Raw genomic sequence first — 12,843 nt, forward strand, 5'->3', positions numbered from 1 at the left:
ACATGTACCTTTGACAGTGCAGAACCAACTCTGACGCGAAAGGTTCTCTCCGACATATAACTACAAAGGATGTTCAACATGTTGCCCGCAACACCGATTGACTTTAGGTCACTGAGGATACCGTACCGCCAAGCGGTGTCATAGGCTTTCTCTATGTCGAAAAACACCGTCAGACAAAATTGTTTATGCACAAAGGCATCCTTTATATATGTTTCAAGAGCTACGAGTTGATCGTTCGTTGATCGCCCCGCCCTGAAGCCTGCCTGGCAGCTCTCGAGAAGACCGTTGTACTCAAGGAAGTACACGAGCCTGCGATTTATCATCTTCTCGAGAAGCTTGCACAGGCAGCTGGTCAGGGCAATGGGTCGATAGCTAGCAGGAGAGGAAGGGTCCTTCCCTTCTTTCAAGAATGCTACAACTATGGCCTCCCTCCAAGACTTTGGAATGTGCCCCGAAAGAAATATCTTGTTGTAAAGGTGAAGGAGTGTTACAAGAGTGTCTGCGTGTAAGTGCTGTATCATTGTATATGTAATGTTGTCTGGGCCTGGAGCTGAGGGTTTACACGTGCTTAAAGCAGCCCTCAGCTCATGTAGTGAAAACAGGGAGTTGTAAGTGGTCTGTGATTTGTTGTTGTCGCGTAGGGACTTCTTTTCACAACATGCTTTATGTTTCAGGAAAGTGTTTGTGTAGTGTGCTGAACTGGACACGAGTTGGAAGTGTTGTGCGAGTGTGTCAGCCTGGTCTTCGAGTGTGTCCCCTGCAGTGCTGACCAGAGGCAGGCTGTGTGTTTGTTGTCCCTTGAGTTTGCGTATTCGTGTCCATACTTTCCTTGTGTCTGTGTAGGAGTTTATTGATGTTATGAATGTACGCCAACTCTCTCGTTTTGCCTCACGGCGCACACGTTTTCCTAACGCCTTGGCCCGTTTGAACAAGAGGAGGTTTCCCGACGTGGGGTACCGACGAAGGATACCCCACGCCTTGTTCTGGGCCTCTCGCGCACGCCTACAGTCCTCATTCCACCACGGCCTCCGCTGGTTGCGCGGGGCACCAGAGGCGTGGGGAATGGACCTTTCGGCGGCGTCGAGGATGTGCGCCGTGAGGAGTTGGGTAGATTCTTCAACGTGTAGGTGTCCTATGGATGTGTGGTGTAGTTTGGATGTCTCTGTAAATGTATTCCAGTTAGCTCGTGTTTCATTGAACTGATTATGGGAAGATGGACTGCATGGGCCTTTACCTATGTATGTAAGTGAGGTGGGGAAGTGGTCACTGCCATATGGGTCAGTTCCCACACCCCACTCGAGAAGAGGAAAGAGAACTGCGGAGCCAATAGCCAAGTCAAGACATGAGTATGTGTTGTGTCCTATGTTATGATATGTAGGCTGTTTATTGTTGAAAAGGCATGCTCCAGAGGATGTAAGAAACCTCTCTATCAGGCGACCCCGGGCATCCGTACGAGAAGAGCCCCAAAGAGAATTGTGAGCGTTAAGGTCGCCTGTTAGAATGTACGGTTCGGGCAGCTGGTCAACCAGCGCCTCGACGTCAGAGCTCGAAACTGTAACATCAGGAGGAATGTATATGGAGCATACCGTTATCATCCTATTAAATATTATTAAGCGTATTGCTACAGCCTCAAGGATAGTGTTTAAAGTGACAGGGTGGCATGCTAAGGATTTCCGGACGATTATGGCCACACCGCCAGAAGAGTGTGTGCAGCCATCCCTGTCCTTTCTGAAGACCATGTAACTATTCAAGAAATTTGTGTGCTTGGAATTCAAATGTGTTTCCTGAACACACATTACACTTGGCTGATTAGCATGCAGTATTTCGTATACATCGTCAAGATTTTTAAGAAGGCCTCTACAGTTCCATTGAATTATGTTTTCTCTTCCCATTATTTAGTGTGAGAGCTACTGGAGTGTGTGTGTTTGTTTATGTGTCGTCTTTCGGGGCTGTGACTCTCGTCTTTTTTGGCTTGTCGGGAGGCTTTGGCGTCGGGACGCGTTCCTTGCGCTGCGTTGCAGGCAGGAACGGCCCGACATCCATGTCGTCGTCGGATGTCCGAGGGGTGCCCGACGGACCGGGCCCCCCGGACTTGGCCCCCCCTCGGGAGCCCTTCGTTTGAGCCGCCACCGCCGAGGGCGTCCGGGGCGCCAGAGGTGGCACGGGCGGTGCGGTGGCGGTGGGAGCCGGTGCGGGGCCCGTGGTGTCCATCACCTCGGTACCCTCCAACGGACTGGAGGACGGGGAGACAGAGGCGGGAGCGGTACCGGTTCCGACAGAAGTGGTTTGCACCACAACCGCTGCTGCCTCAGCAAGCGGCGTGGTGGCGGGTTGGGCTGCCAGAGGCAACCCAGGGGGGGGCGGAGGGACCAGGTCAGACTCGCTGAACTGGGTCCCTGTGGAAACCAAACGCCGCTCCGCCCCCCGGCGAGCTGCGTCGGCGTACCTCCCCAGAGGGAAAGAGGCGAACCTCTTCCGCGCCTCTGGGAAGGTGATGTTTTCTGTGACCTTGAGATTGATTATTTTCTTTTCTATTTGGAACTTTTCGCATTTCCTGGAGTAGGCCGCATGTGGGCCCCTGCAGTTTGCACAAGTGAGGATGTCAGAATTACAGTTGTCGGTGGGGTGGTCCTGCGCGGCGCATTTCGCACACGTTGTTTTGCCGCGGCAAGAGGTTGTACTGTGCCCGAACCGCTGGCACTTGAAGCAACGGCGCGGGTTCGGAATGTAAGGACGAATGGAGCATCGAATGAAGCCTGCATTTATATATTGTGGAAGTGCCGAGCGGTCAAAGGTCAGGATAATGTGTTTGGTGGGGATTATCTTGTCATCCCTGCGCATCGTGATGCGCCGCACAGCTGTGACGCCCTGATCCTTTAGACCTGCGAGAAGGTCTGCATCGGTTTCCGTCAGGAGATCTGTCTCAGAAATCACACCCTGGGAGCTGTTTAGGCTCCTGTGGGGCGTGACCCTGATGTCCAGATCATGGATGCGGGTTTGTGCAAGAAGAGTGTGGGCTTGTTGTTCAGCATTGACTTCTACCAGGATTTCTCCGGTCCTGAGCTTTTTAGCTTGATATTTGCCACCTATGGTGCTTTGCAGAAATTTAGATATCAAGAATACAGACATGGAAGCGACAGGTCGTGCTGAGTCAGCTGACTCAATCACAAGAAAACGAGCATAATTATTCGAGGTTGTTGACAAGACAGTTGTTGAAAGAGGTGGGTACGAAACTTCGGTGCGGCCCCTTTTCGGGGGCCGATCACGTTTGGGGGGGGGTTTGGAAAATGCCATATGACACATTGGAAAGCAGGGAGACGGGGGTACTTTCTTCTTTGACCTTACCCTGGTAGCCAAAGAGGTCCCGGAGCTCCCTGCCTGGTGAACAGACAGGGAGCCCATCCGCCGGAGCTTGACCTGGGCTCCGACGGCCACCGTTCATGGTTTCTAACCCTTCACCTATAAACACATTGCCACGGTTGGATCCAGCGTATGTTTGGGGGCTCGGGGTCCGCGGTATCGCCAGTACCGTCACCAAGATTGCTCAAGGTGCCCCGTGCGGGGAGAGCTTAAAAGTGAAACATCAGGAGGAATGTATATAGAGCATACCGTTATCAACCTATTAAATATTATCGTTCGAATTGCCACAGCCTCCAGGATAGTGTTCAAGGTGACAGGGTGGCATGCTAAGGATTTGCGGGCGATTATGGCCACACCGCCAGAAGAGTGTGTGCAGCCAACCCTGTCCTTTCTGTATACCAGGTAACTATTCAAGAAATTTGTGTTCTTAGAATTCAGGTGTGTTTCCTGAACACACATTACACTTGGCTGATTAGCATGCAGAATCTCATAGACGTCGTCAAGATTATTTAGAAGGCCTCTGCAGTTCCATTGAACGATATTTTCTCTTCCCATTATTATGTATTAGAGCTACTGGAGTGTGACTATTTATGTAGGGTCTTTCGGGGCTTGGACTCTTGGACGGGGTTTCTTTACCTCCTCTGGAGGTTTAGATGGGGGGACCCGTTCCTTCCGCTGCGAAGCAGACAGGAAGGGTCCCACATCCAAGTCATCATCGGATTTGGAAGGGGTACCCGGCGTACCGGACCCCCCGGACCTGGCACCCTTTGCGGTGCCCGTCTTTTTGGCCGCGACCGCCGAGGGCGTCAGGAGCGCCCCGGGTGGCACAGGCGGTGCGGCGGAGGTGGGAACTGCTGCGGTTTCCTCCAGCTCCATCTCCTCCGGGCCCTCGCATGAGCTTCGGGCCGGTGGAGAGGAGGAAACTGAGGGTGCAGCAGCATCCCCAACGGACGTGGATGCCACCACAGCCGCTGCTGACTTAGCAGGCGGTGCGGTGGCGGGTTGGGCTGCCAGAGGCAACCCAGGGGGGGGCGGGGGCGGGACCAAGTCCGACTCGCGGTACTGGGTCCCCGCCGAAACAAGACGCCGCTCCGCCCCCCGGCGAGCTGCGTCGGCGTACCTCCCCAGGGGGAAAGAGGCGAACCTCTTCCGCGCCTCTGGGAAGGTGATGTTCTCTGTTACCTTGACATTAATTATCTCTTTCTCCTGCTTAAACTTTTCACATTTTCGCGAGTACGCTGCATGGGATCCCTGGCAGTTGGCACAGTTGAAGGTTTCGGATTCACAATTTTCTGAGGGATGGTCATGCTGACCGCACTTAGCGCAGGTAAGTCGGCCACGGCAAGAGTTTGTGCCATGCCCGAACCGTTGGCACTTGAAACAGCGCCGTGGGTTCGGGATGTACGGGCGGACATTGCAATGTATATACCCGGCATTTATAGATTCTGGAAGGATGGATCTATCGAAGGTCAGGATAATGTGTTTAGTGGCTATTTGTTTGTCATCGCGACGTATGAATATGCGCTTTACAGCCGTGACGCCCTGATCCCTTAAGCCTTCCAAAAGGTCGGCATCGGTTTCAGAAATGAGATCTGCCTCAGAGATCACACCCTGAGAGCTGTTGAGGCTGCGGTGGGGTGTGACCTTGATCTCCAGATCTGCCATGCGGGTTTGTTTCAGGAGGATTGCGGACTGCTTCTGAGTTTTTACTTCAACTAGTACTTCGCCTGTTCGTAGTTTTTTTGCCTCGAAAGATTTGCCAATGATTCCTTCAAGGAACTTGGAGACAAGGAATACAGACTGGGAGGAGACGGGTTTCGATTTATCTACTGATTCAAGGACCAAAAACCGGGGATAGTTGTCAGGTTTCGGAGTGTTGATGGTTGGTAGGGATGGAAAAGAAACTTCGGTGCGGCCCCTTTTCGGGGGCCGATCACGTTTGGGGGGGGTTTTGAATTATCCATATGGCATAGAAAAAAGCAGGGAGACGGGGGTACTTTCTCCTTTGACCTTACCCTGGTAGTCAAAGAGGTCCCGGAGCTCCCTGCCTGGTAGACAGACAGGGAGCCCATCGGCCGGAGCTTGACCAAGGCTCCGACGGCCACCGTTTACGGCTTCTACCCTTCACCTTTAAACACGTCGCCACGGTTGGACACGGCTTATGTTGGGAGCTCGGGGTCCGCGGTGTCGCTGCTCACCGTCACCATGAATACTCAAGGTGCCCCGTGCGGGGATTTGTCCACAGATTCCATGATCAAAAAACGAGGGTAGTTATCTTGCTTTGGGAGCGAGATAGAAGGCAAAGAAGGAAAAGATACTTCGGTGCGGCCCCTTTTCAGGGACCGATCACGTTTGGGGGGGGGGTTTAGAGAATGCCATACATCATAGTATAGAAGCAGGGGACGGGGGTTCTTTCTTCTCAAACCTTACCCTGATAGCCTGAGAGGTCCCGGAGCTCCCTGCCTGGTAAACAGACAGGGAGCCCATCCGCCGGAGCTTGACCTGGGCTCCGACGGCCACCGTTTACGGCTTCTACCCTTCACCTTTAAACACCTCGCCACGGTTGGATCCAGCTTATGTTTGGGGGCTCGGGGTCCGCGGTATCGCCAGTACCGTCACCAAGATTGCTCAAGGTGCCCCGTGCGGGGAACGCAGGTACTTTTAGAAGGATTAAGTTTAAATCCATTTTCATCTGCCCAGCGAGAAAGTTTATTTACCCCAAGCTGGACCTGACGTTCACAAATGGATATGTTACACGATTTGAAAGATATTTGAACGTCATCTACATACATCAAGCAGGATATGGTTGGCGGCAGTGCCTTTCGGAGAGAGTTCATCTTAGCTATAAACAAGGTGCAGCTCAATACGCCACCTTGAGGCACGCCATTCTCCTGCACCTGAACATTTGAAAGTGCCGAACCGACCCTGACACGAAATGTTCGTGAAGACATGTAACTACAAAGAGTGTTCAGCATGTTACCCGAGATACCAAAAGCTTTTAGGTCTCTAAGAATGCCGTAGCGCCATGCTGTATCATATGCCTTTTCAATGTCAAAAAATACTGTCATACAGTATTGCTTATGAATGAATGCATCCTTTATGTAGGCCTCTAGAGAAACCAGTTGATCATTTGTGCATCGCCCCGCCCGGAAGCCTGCCTGGCAGCCCTCGAGAAGACCATTGTACTCAAGAAAGTACACGAGCCTACGGTTTATCATCTTCTCGAGGAGCTTGCACAGGCAGCTTGTCAAAGCAATGGGCCGGTAACTGGATGGAGAGGAAGGGTCCTTCCCTTCCTTTAGGATAGCCACTACTATGGCCTCCCTCCAAGAGCGAGGAATGTGCCCCGAAAGCCAAATCTTGTTATATAGGTGGAGGAGTGTTAGAAGAGTGTCTGAGTGTAGGTGCTGTATCATTGTGTATGTGATGTTGTCTGGGCCTGGAGCTGAGGGTTTACAAGTGCTCAGAGCGGTCCTCAGCTCATGGAGTGAAAACTCCGAGTTATAAGAGGAGGTTGACTTATCATTATCACGTAACGACTTCTTTTCAGCCAATTGTTTGTGTTTCATGAAAGTGCTAGTGTAGTGTGCTGAACTGGACACGTGTTGGAAGTGTTGTGCGAGTGTGTTAGCCTGGTCTTCCAGTTTGTCCCCTGTTGTACTGACCAGGGGCAGGCTGTGTGTCTGTTGTCCTTTTAGTTTGCGTATTCGTGTCCAGACTTTGCGAGAGTCAGTGTAAGAGTTTATGGATGTTACGAATGAGCGCCAACTCTCTCGTTTTGCCTCACGGCGCACACGTTTTCCCATCGCCTTAGCCCTTTTGAACAATAAAAGGTTTCCCGACGTGGGGTACCTGCGCAGGATACCCCACGCCTTGTTCTGGGCCTCTCGCGCCCGCCTACAGTCCTCATTCCACCACGGCCTCCGCTGGTTGCGCGGGGCACCAGAGGCGTGGGGAATGGACTTTTCGGCGGCGTCGAGGATGTGCGCCGTGAGGAGTTGGGTAGCTTCTTCGACGTGTAGGTGTCCTATGGATGTGTGGTGTAGTTTGGATGTCTCTGTAAATGTATTCCAGTTAGCTTGTGCTTCATTGAACCTATTATAGGAAGATGGACTGCATGGGCCTTTACCTATGTATGTGAGTGAGGTGGGGAAGTGGTCACTACCGTATGGGTCAGTGCCCACACCCCACTCGAGAAGAGGAAAGAGAACTGCGGAGCCAATCGACAAGTCAAGACATGAGTATGTGTTGTGTCCTATGTTATGGTATGTAGGCTGTTTATTGTTGAAAAGGCATGCTCCTGAAGATGTAAGGAATTTCTCTATAAGGCGACCTCGGGCATCCGTGCTAGAACAGCCCCAAAGAGTGTTGTGAGCATTAAGGTCGCCTGTCAGGATGTATGGTTCGGGCAGCTGGTCAACCAGCGCCTCGAAGTCAGAGCTCGAAAGTGAGACATCAGGAGGAATGTATATGGAGCATACCGTTATCAACCTATTAAATATTATTAAGCGTATTGCTACAGCCTCAAGGACGGTGTTCAAGGTGACAGGGTGGCATGCTAAGGATTTGCGGGTGATTATGGCAACACCGCCAGAAGAGTGTGTGCAGCCATCCCTGTCTTTCCTGTATACCATGTAACTATTCAAGAAATTTGTGTGTTTGGAATTCAGATGTGTTTCCTGGACACACATTATACTTGGCTGATTGGCATGCAGAATCTCATAAACGTCGTCAAGATTATTCAGAAGGCCTCTGCAGTTCCATTGAACAATATTTTCTCTTCCCATTATTATGTGTTCAGAGCTACTGGAGTGTGATTATTTATGTAGGGTCTTTCGGGGCTTGCACTCTTGGAAGGGGTTTTCTGGCCTTCTCTACTGGCCTGGACGTCGCAGCCCGTTCCTTGCGCTGCGATGGAAGCCGGAAGGGCTCGACGTCCATGTCGTCATCTGAAGGCAAGGGGGTGCCCAGCGGACTGGGCCCCCTTGGCGTGGTACCCTTTCGGGTGTTCTTTGCCTGCGCTGCCAGTGCCGAAGGCGTGGGGAGCACCACAGGTGGCACAGGCAGTGAGGCGGGGGAGGGGGTCGCTGCGACTGCCTCCGTCTCCATCTCCGTGCCCTTGCATGTGCTTTGGGCCGGTGGAGAGGAAGCAGTGGATGCAGCGGCATCCCCAACAGACGTTGTTGCCTCCACAGCCGCTGCTGGGTGAGCTAGCGGTGCAGAGGCTGGTTGGGCTGCCTGGGGCAACCCTGGGGGGGGCGGCGGCGGGACCAAGTCCGACTCGCGGTACTGGGTCCCCGCCGAAACTAGACGCCGCTCCGCCCCCCGGCGAGCTGCGTCGGCGTACCTCCCCAGGGGGAAGGAGGCGAACCTCTTTCGCGCCTCCGGGAAGGTGATGTTTTCCGTGACTTTGACGTTGATGATTTTCTTTTCAATTTTGAATGTCTCGCAGGCTCGCGAATACGCGCCGTGAGGTCCTTTGCAATTCACACAAAGCAATTGGTTAGAGGGACAATTATCAGAGTGATGACCTTGTTGCGCGCACTTGGCGCAGGTTAGTTGGCCCCGACACGAGTTGGTACCATGCCCGAACCGCTGGCACTTGTAACAGCGCCGCGGATTCGGGATGTACGCTCGGACAGAGCACCGGATGAATCCTGCATTGATATGGTCTGGAAGAGTTGCACGGTCGAAAGTGAGAATTATGTGCCTGGTAGGTATTTCCTTATTGTCTCGTCTTATGTTTATCCGCCTGACTGCCGTCACACCCTGATTTCTCAGGCCTTCTAGAAGATCGGCTTCCGTCTCGTTTGCCAGATCTCACTCTGAGATCACGCCCTGTGAGCTGTTGAGGCTGCGGTGGGGCGTGACCTTGATGCCAAGATCGGCAATACGGGTCTGGCTCAGGAGGCTTGTGGCCTGTTGCTGGGTGGTGACTTCTACCAGCAACTCTCCAGTTCTTTGCTTTTTGGCTTTGTAGTGTTTACCTATTATTCCTTCTATGAATTTTGTAGTCAGAAAAACGGACATTGAGGCAACTGGCTTGTCTTTTTCAAGGGATTCGATAGTCAAGAATCGGGGATAGTTATCAGGTTTCGGGAGAGTGAGAGTTGGAAGGGGTGGGTACGTAACATCGGTGCGGCCCCTTTTCAGGGACCGATCGGGTTTGCGGGGGGGTTTTGATTTATCCATGTGGCATTGGAAAAAAGTAGGGGACGGGGGTACTTTCGTCTCAAACCTTACCCTAATAGCTTGAGAGGTCCCGGAGCTCCCTGCCTGGTGAACAGACAGAGAGCCCATCCGCCGGAGCTTGACCTGGGCTCCGACGGCCACCGTTCGTGGTTTCTAACCCTCCACCTATAAACACATCGCCACGGTTGGATCCAGCTTATGTTTGGGGGCTCGGGGTCCGCGGTATCGCCAGTACCGTCACCATGAATACTCAAGGTGCCCCGTGCGGGGGTGGCTGGTGTATAGGACCAGGGGGTAAAAGCTATGGGTGGTATGAGATGAGCTGTAAAAAGTGAACTTCTGATAGGAACTGAAAGGTGCGTTGAACAGAAAACATGGCATCGTCTCCTAAGAAGTATGACGGGTGTGGTGGAATATGTCGTGTGTGTAGTTGAGGGAAGTGTTTGCGTCGTGTAGTGTCGAGTGCCTTACATTGTATGAGAATGTGCATCACGGATAGGGCCTCTCCGCACCTGCTGCACTGGGGTCTAGATGATCCCGTCAGCAGATACGAGTGCGTCGCATGGGTGTGCCCTATCCGCAGCCTACCCAAGGCGACTTCCGTGTGTCTGTTGTGTGAGTCAGTTGTGTACCGTCCCAAGTGTGGCTTTATTACATGTAGTTTGTTGTCTGTCTGTTCGTCCCAGTGTGTTTGCCATGTTCTACGCAGGTGTTGTCTTATGTGTGGCTTGAGGTCTGTGTAGGGTACCGCTGTAATGTCCACAGTGTTCCTGAGTGCAGCCGCACCGGCCCTCTCGTCTGCCAACTCGTTCCCAGAGATCCCTGCGTGTCCTGGGACCCAGCAGAGGACCAGCTCATGCTTTTGTGCATACACGGACATGATAGTGCAGAATACAAGATTAACTATGTGGTTTCTGGGGGGTGTATGCGATGACAGTGCGCGAACAACACTCAAAGAATCTGTATATATGATGGAATTGGGAATGTGATTTTCAAAGATGTGTCGTACAATCAGTAAAATTCCATACGCTTCTGCTGAAAAAATTGATGTGTGCATGCTCATGGTTCTGGCTGCATTGAAATTAGGACCATGAGCAGCGCACGACACCATACTGGAGGTTTTAGAAGCGTCACTATAAAATTCTGCACATGTGTATTTAAACTGCAAAGACAGAAAGTGCTGCAGTATTGCAGCTCGTGGTACACGATTTTTGTCCCTGGCAGCTATTGAGGCTGCGATGGGGCGCGATCTTGATGTCAACATCTACCATGCGCGTTTGCTTGAGGAGGTCAGGGGATTGTTGTTTGTTTTCTACTTCTATCAAAACTTCTCCCGTTGTGAGTTTCTTAGCCTTGTACGACTTTCCGATAAGGCTTTTAAGAAACTTTGAGATTAGAAACACAGACTGGGAAGTGATGGGCTTTGTCTTGTCAACAGATTTCATGATCAAAAACCGCGAGAAATTATCAGGCTTTGGGGGAGAGATCAACTGCAAAGGAGGAAAAGAAACTTCGGTGCGGCCCCTTTTCGGGGGCCGATCACGTCTGGGGGGGTTTGGAAAATGCCATATGATACATTGGAAAGCAGGGAGACGGGGGTACTTTCTCCTTTGACCTTACCCTGGTAGTCAAAGAGGTCCCGGAGCTCCGGCCGGAGCCCATCGGCCGGAGCTTGACCAAGGCTCCGACGGCCACCGTTCACGGCTTCTAACCCTTCACCTTTCAACTTCTAGCCACGGTAGGTGACAGCTTAAGTATGGTGGGCTCGGGGTACGTGGTGTCGCCACTCACCGTCACCAAGATTACTCAAGGTGCCCCGTGCGGGGAGGAATATGATGTTCAACTATTTGACTTACAACAAGAAAAATGCCTTATCTTCTGCCGTAAAAATACTTGTCTTTACATTCATTGTTCTATATGCTTCAAAATTCGGCCCATGCGCCGCACAAGACACTGCAGTGAACGTTTTCGATGCATCGCTAAAAACCTCTGCAGACTTGTATTTATCCTGCACATACATGAAATGCTGCAAAATCCCACTTTTTGGTACCCTGTTCTTATTGTATTTTAAGACAGACAAGTCACATGCAACAGGACGAAGATGCCATGGTGCTACAAGATCAGTGATAGATGACTTGAATGTGTCTACAAAAGATGATGATGATGATCGTTGGATGTTTATGGCGCAAGGCCAACTGGGGCAAAGAGCGCCAAAACAATAGTCGATGATAGGGGTGGAACCTTAAACACTAAGTAAAATCAGCAAAAACAAAAGTAAAATCACAACACGACAATGAGCATGGCTGGTGTATAGGGCCAGATTTCATGATGCGTGATAGGAAATGAGGTTTAAAAACTTGACGTCGGACAAATACTCAAACACACGTTTCACGGAAACAATGGCATCATCACCTAGGAAAAACGATGGATGTAGGGAAATATGTTGTCTGTAGAGTTCTCTGAAGTGTTTGTGTCGTGTTGTGTGAAGTGCCTTGCATGTGATTAGTATGTGCACTACGGATAGGGCCTCTCCGCACCTGCTGCACTGGGGTCTAGAAGATCCCGTCAGCAGATACGAGTGCGTCGCATGGGTGTGCCCCATCCGCAGCCTACCCAAGGCGACTTCCGTGTGTCTGTTGTGTGAGTCAGTTGTGTACCGTCCCAAGTGTGGCTTTATTACATGTAGTTTGTTGTCTGTCTGTTCGTCCCAGTGTGTTTGCCATGTTCTGCGCAGGTGTTGTCTTATGTGTGGCTTGAGGTCTGTGTAGGGTACCGTTGTAATGTCCACAGTGTTCCTGAGTGCAGCCGCACCGGCCCTCTCGTCTGCCAACTCGTTCCCAGAGATCCCTGCGTGTCCTGGGACCCAGCAGAGGACCAGCTCATGCTTTTGTGCATACACGGACATGATAGTACAGAATACAAGATTAACTATGTGGTTTCTGGGGGGGTTGTGCGATGACAGTGCGCGAACAACACTCAAAGAATCTGTATATATGATGGAATTGGGAATGTGATTTTCAAGGATGTGTCGTACAATCAGTAAAATTCCATACGCTTCTGCTGAAAAAATTGATGTGTGCACGCTCATGGTTCTGGCTGCATTGAAATTAGGACCATGAGCAGCGCACGACACCATACTGGAGGTTTTAGAAGCGTCACTATAAAATTCTGCACATGTGTATTTAAACTGCAAAGACAGAAAGTGCTGCAGTATTGCAGCTCGTGGTACACGATTTTTGTCAAGTCTCATAAAAGACAGGTCGCACGACACAGGGCGAACTTGCCAAGGCG

The sequence above is a fragment of the Haemaphysalis longicornis genome, unplaced genomic scaffold, assembly GCF_048455015.1.
Source record: "Haemaphysalis longicornis isolate Haplotype H1 unplaced genomic scaffold, Haemaphysalis longicornis Haplotype H1 scaffold_4, whole genome shotgun sequence".
NCBI lineage: Eukaryota > Metazoa > Arthropoda > Arachnida > Ixodida > Ixodidae > Haemaphysalis > Haemaphysalis longicornis.